This window comes from Benincasa hispida, chromosome 1, assembly GCF_009727055.1.
Source record: "Benincasa hispida cultivar B227 chromosome 1, ASM972705v1, whole genome shotgun sequence".
Taxonomy (NCBI): Eukaryota; Viridiplantae; Streptophyta; class Magnoliopsida; order Cucurbitales; family Cucurbitaceae; genus Benincasa; species Benincasa hispida.
The window spans coordinates 32,853,466-32,859,808 of NC_052349.1; positions in this window are offsets into that span (position 1 = coordinate 32,853,466).

The window sequence follows — 6,343 nt, forward strand, 5'->3', positions numbered from 1 at the left end:
TTTACAAACTAAAGGACACGAGATTTTAGGACATCAACCCCAACAGCTGGGAATTACAGTTGGAGGGTTGGATGTCTTGCATGGTTATATAGGCAACTATGCAAGGGTGTAGTTATAGATGGAAAAGACATTGCAGGCCCATTTCTATTGCTGCAGATTTGGGCATGGGATCGATTTCCTCTTCTAGCGCCTTGACAACTCCATCGATACGAGAACAACTTAGACGACAGACCACTTGCAGTACGGTAAGCATATTTACCTCATTATTGTTGTGTTCATTATGAAATATTAATAACTAAAATTCAACTTGTGATTGTTGTAGATGGAATGACAACTATTATGTTATTAGAGCATCGACGCATGTTCTAGTACAGTATAGGCACATACTAGATACACATATGCCTAACCAGGTAATATTTTATTCATTCATATATCATATATTCATAATGTTTCAATCTTCTAGTTCATTCATATTTTGACACATATGCATGCAGATTATTTGGGAGCCATATAATCATCTCATCCAACTGTTGCTGCTATACTGTCTCGATGGTAATGAGATATAGACATCCAAATGTCCACTCATATGCTTCTTCATTGTGGAGTGGCATCACCTAGATCGTGTGATGCGTCAATTTGGGATGTTGTAACAAATTTCTTAACCTTGCAACACAGACACCCAACTTCATTCACACGATTTAAGGGGCAGGCATGAGCGAGACTGGATTGCATATTTGGCTCCTCAAATTTCAATCTGGGAAAATCGTCAGAGTTTGGTTGTTAATGGACCTCCTATTAACAATGATGTAGGTATTGAGCCTAGATATATTGAATGGTATTCCACTATGAGCAAGTGGTACATAACTAAAGTAAGAGCATCTTATCACTTGTTGGTATGAGTTTATTGTTTACTAGGATTGCTTGATTTTATTTCTTCATTGCACACCAAAATAAATTTTAAAGTCATTAACTTGTTATTCAATTCTTTTTCATGTTGAGCTTCCAAATTTGCCATTATCTGCTCAAAGAGCCTTGCGTAGACTCACCTCTATATATCGAGTGCGATATTTTGATGGTGATGTTCCAATGGAAGGACAAGGTGATCTAGCAAGATATCAAGATGTTCCTATTCGACCTAATATTCAGAATGAATATCCAACAACGCCACTCAATCATTTTACACATACTTTCATGATGTCCTCTCCCTCAACATTTAAATTGTTTTCCAACAATCCTCAATACACTAAGTATGGAAGAAGGACAAACTTCACATGTCTATCTAGATGTCCATGACCAGTATGTGACATATCGACAACGTAGTGAGGGTATGTATTTTACAGAGAAAAGTCAAGCATTAAGTGTAAGAGGGTGTGGCGATCGTGGACATTATGTGACTCAACATGATCGATCTATGTATAATAGAGGATCTTTTTCCAGTCGTGAATAAAGAACATTGTACATATAATTAAATTTATTAATGAAATTCAATCACAAAAATGTACTAGCAGTCTACAACACATCCTAAAGAACCTTGAATATTATTTACAATAGTCAAAAGTTAATATCTATATTTTTGCATAAGTTTCTAACAACTTTAAACAAAAACAATAATTTGAAATTAAAAATTAATATTGAGTATATCAAATCAGTCATAAAAATTTCTTAATCTCAAAATAACACTATTGTTTATACTGTTAAAAAACTTGTAATATTACTATCAAAATAAAAAACGAGATTAGTGAGATAGTTGGTTTTAGGTACCAATGATTTAGAATTAAACAAATGGAATATTATTAACTGTAAAAAAACATAAGTAATGAAAGAGTTGGGTTTCGGGTTGTTAAAAGAATGAAAAAATAAAAGCAAAAATATTTTATTATTTTATTAATGAAAAAGTTGGATTTCAGATTATTTTATTATTATTATTATTTTTTTAGGAATATGTCTCTTCAAGAGATGCATCCTTATTTATTTATTTTTTTGTTTTTTTTTAATGGATGTGTCTCTTAGAGACACATTTAGTTGGGGAAAAAAATAAAAAAAATCCAGAATACGTCTTTTGAAGAGATGCATAATCCACCCTTTCCCCTAAATAAGTTCAAATCACCCCATTTTCCCTAATTAAATTAGAAAATCACCCCAAAAATCTAATTAACCCCTCTTTTTCATGTTAGCCGACAGTGTATTTATTGCTATTTATTGGACAAATTATTTTCCATATTTTCCAAACATTGTTAATGAATAGGGTGTTCGTTTTGACGAATGCTCCAACAGTATTTATGAACCTAATGAATAGGGTGTTCAAGGAACTTCTTGACACTTTTGTGATAGTTTTCATCAATGATATCTTGGTTTATTCCAAGACAAAGGCAGAACATAAGGAGCATTTATGAAAAGTTTTGGAGACTCTGAGGGCGAATAAGCTGTATGCTAAGTTTTCTAAATGTGATTCTTGGTTGAGGCAAGTGTCCTTTCTAAGACATGTGGTGTCGAAGGAAGGAGTCTCCATGGATCCTGCAGAGATTGAGGCAGTTACGAGTTGGCCCCGTCCAACTATTGTTAACGAGGTGCGCAATTTCCTGGAGTTAATAGGCTACTACCAGCGGTTTGTGAAGGATTTTTTGTTGCATAGCCACTCCCTTGAACCAGTTGACTAAGAAGGGGGCTTCTTTTGTATGGAGTGAGGCTTGTGAGGGCAGTTTCCAAGATCTCAAACAAAATCTAGTTTCAGCTCCCATTCTTACAGTGCCAGGCGGATCAGGTGGTTTCGTTATTTATAGTGATGCCTCTAAGAAAGGATTGGGGTGCGTGCTGATGCAGTAGGGTAAAGCAGTTACTTATGCCTCTCGTTAATTGAAAAACCATGAATAGAACTATCCCACCCATGATTTGGAATTGGCAGCAGTGGTTTTTGCCTTAAAGATTTGGAGACACTATTTATATGGAGAGAAGATATAGATTTTCACCGACCACAATAGTTTAAAATACTTCTTCATTCAGAAGGAGTTAAACATGAGACAATGTAGGTGGTTAGAGTTGGTGAAGGATAATGATTGTGAGATTTTGTACCACCTAGGAAAGGTGAACGTAGTGGCATATTTTATCCTAAATTTGAGTTAAACTTATGTACTAAATTCATAGTTTGATTGACACATCAATTGAGGTCAAATTTAAGAAGAAATATATTTGAATTTCGATTCCAACTTTATGTTTTTCGAGATTCATCCACCCATATATGGGCATGAATCTTGAAAATGAGTCATTTGTTGAAGGAGAAATTTTGAACTAGTCACAAAATGCCACGTCATTTACTAAATTTATGACAAAATTTCAAATCGTCAAATTTGGGACCAATTAGGAGTTGACATGTGTCCCAAATTGAAGTTGAAGATAAATTCCGATGATGCCACATGTTTTCATCATGACCATTGAATAAAATAACATTAATTTGATCTCATTTGATATTATTATTTGGGTTAAAGTCCAAATAAATACAAAAATAGGTTGAAATGGACTCAAATATCAAAACCAACTAATTAGGCCCAAAGGTCAGGCCTATGGAACAACCAAGCCCAAGTCCAACTAATTGGGCCTAAGAGCCAGGCCCATGGACCAACCAAGCCCAAGAAGCCCACTTGAGATTGCTATAAATAGAGNCAACTAATTGGGCCTAAGAGCCAGGCCCATGGACCAACCAAGCCCAAGAAGCCCACTTGAGATTGCTATAAATAGAGAAGTTCTCTCCATTTGTGGAGGCTAGCAATTCTACATTCCAGAGAGCCCAGAAAGAATTCTCTCAATAATCAGAAGACTCCTAGACTCTTGAAGCTGATCATAATTGAAGACTGAAGTCCTTCGGAGATATAAGCATTGTTCCAAGACTTCAACTCTTAGAACATCACATGCTTCGCTTCCTCAAATCAAGCGTACGCATTTGACTGGTAGAGAATTAAAAGATCAAGTACTAGAGATCGAACCACATCACATTAAATCAGTATCAACATCAACATCAATATCAACTCAAGTTCAACTCCAAGAAACAAGTTTTCTCCGAAAACCTCGTATGAATACTGATCCTTCAAGAAATTATCAAGCCCAAAGGCCAATCATCCAAGAAGATCAACAAAGCCAAAGGCCAGGATCAACAAGGTCAAAGGTCGACCATCCAAGAAGATCAAGAAGCCAAAGGGCTAATCATCCAAGAAGATCAACCACCTAAAAGATTATAGTTTATTTTGAAAGCATCAAAAGATTATGTATTAGAGATTGTACTTGCTATACAGAAATCAATAGAAGTACAACATTCAAATTTCACGAATTAAGTTTCTTTGGAAACATCGTGCGAACAAAAGTAACACATAAAAAAGGCTTAATCCTTTGTTGAAAATGACATTGGCGTGTGAAACTATAGAATTGTATAATCAAGACCATAAAATTGAAAAACTTGAAAAAAGGTAACATAGTTAATTAAGAAAAATCAAAATTTTCTTGAAATGTTGATATTTCTCAAAATCTAGAAAATTTTCTTGAAATGGGGGAGTCAAAATATTCTTGAAATTTCGTCAAAATTGGGGGAAAACAAAATTTCCCCAATCAAAATTTCAAGGCCATCGAAATCTCGAAAGATTTCGATGGAAATTCTAAACCATGGTTATTTCAAGGAGTTAGAGCACAATGGAATCAAATTAACCAAAAGAGATCAAAGGAAGAAAAGAAAAGAAGGAAGAAAATATGAAGATTTTTTTTACCAGCTGACATCTTTTGTGCGTCATTAAAGCATATTTTTGCTGTCTGTCATTGTTTGTCTGGCATTAAAAGATGGAAGGCAGTAGTTGCAAAATAGGGTAGCATTGCGACGCTCTACCTAGTATCGCGACACTCTAGAACTTAACGAAAAAAATAAAAACACGCGCGTGCCTCTGCACAAGTGAGCGTCGAACCAACGTCAGCCTAGGTCGCGACGCTATGACCTTCTTCAATACAAAAACCCAGATTTTCCAGATTTTGATGGAAGAAAAACTTAAGCTTTTAGAGAGAGACTTCTAATTTACAAATTTTCCAGACTTGTAAATCTAGATTTCTTTTCCTCTTTTCTTTAAGGAACTTATTAATTCAGAACATTCATACAATCAATCTTAAATTTTTTGTCTTTTGATTTCAAGATTTGGAATAGTTAAGAAAACCCATGAGTTTAATGCAATTAGGGATTAATTATGAAATGTCTTTAGGAAGCAAGTAAGACCTAGATTAGGGTTAATTGTCAAATTAACTAATTAGAGAATTAGGAATTTATTCTTAATGAACTATCGAATAATCTAATTGCATGATTCTTTGTTAAGTCAATGATAAAATTGCCTAGTTTATATAAAATCCCTAAGATTTCATTTTCAATTGAATCTTATCTCATAATCTCTCTTACTTCTCTCATTACTAAATTTTCTATATCAATTCTTGCTTTTTCACTTAGTTAGTTTCTGGTTCTTAAAACAAACAACCCCCTCTCCCCCGTTTAATCTTTTACATCTTGAAATTGAATTAGTCTATTTTCAATTAATAGAGGTTCTCTTGGGATCGACCTCTTACTCCACTATTACTACGTGCTAGTTTTAGTTGTAGTTAGAGCATTATAAATTTAATTTTTTTTTTGGGTAAGATAGAACTAGCGACACTTTTTTTAAACCAAATACCAAAAAAAATAAACAAATATGAACAATTAATTTCAAGAGCAAATATTGCAATTAAATTGATTAATATAATACAAATTAATTGCAAAATTAAATAAGAGATAGAAAAATTAACACTAAACGGTTTATAATGGTTCTGCACAGCCAACCTACTCCACTTCCCAACCTCCTATTGGGTACTTCACTAGAACCTTTAGCTCTTTCCATAACTTAGAGTTGATGTACAAGTTCTTTTTCTGGAGCAAGAACGAACTTGATCCTTTCCACGATTGAGAATCAAACAGTTACAATAACTCTTTTTATGGGTTTATGAGAAACCCTTGCAAAAGTTTAGAAAAATTAAAGAACACTCTTAGGGTTTGTTCAGACCAAGGAGTTGAGAAGTAGAAGTTGTGAACTCCACTCATTGTTTGACCGAAGGAGTTTATGGGTCCCATTACTAAAATAAATAAACTTTATACCTTAACAACTCCTTACACTATGGGTTCCAATTGTTCACAACTCCCTAGACTTCATACTCCTTGGAGCTCACTATTCGACCTTTGCCCCAAACTATTGGGGTTGACACTCTAAATCTCGTGGCCTTATAGTTTGTATATATTGTACTAACAATATATTTAACTAATAAAATAATAGGTATTTTATTTGACATTTAGTTA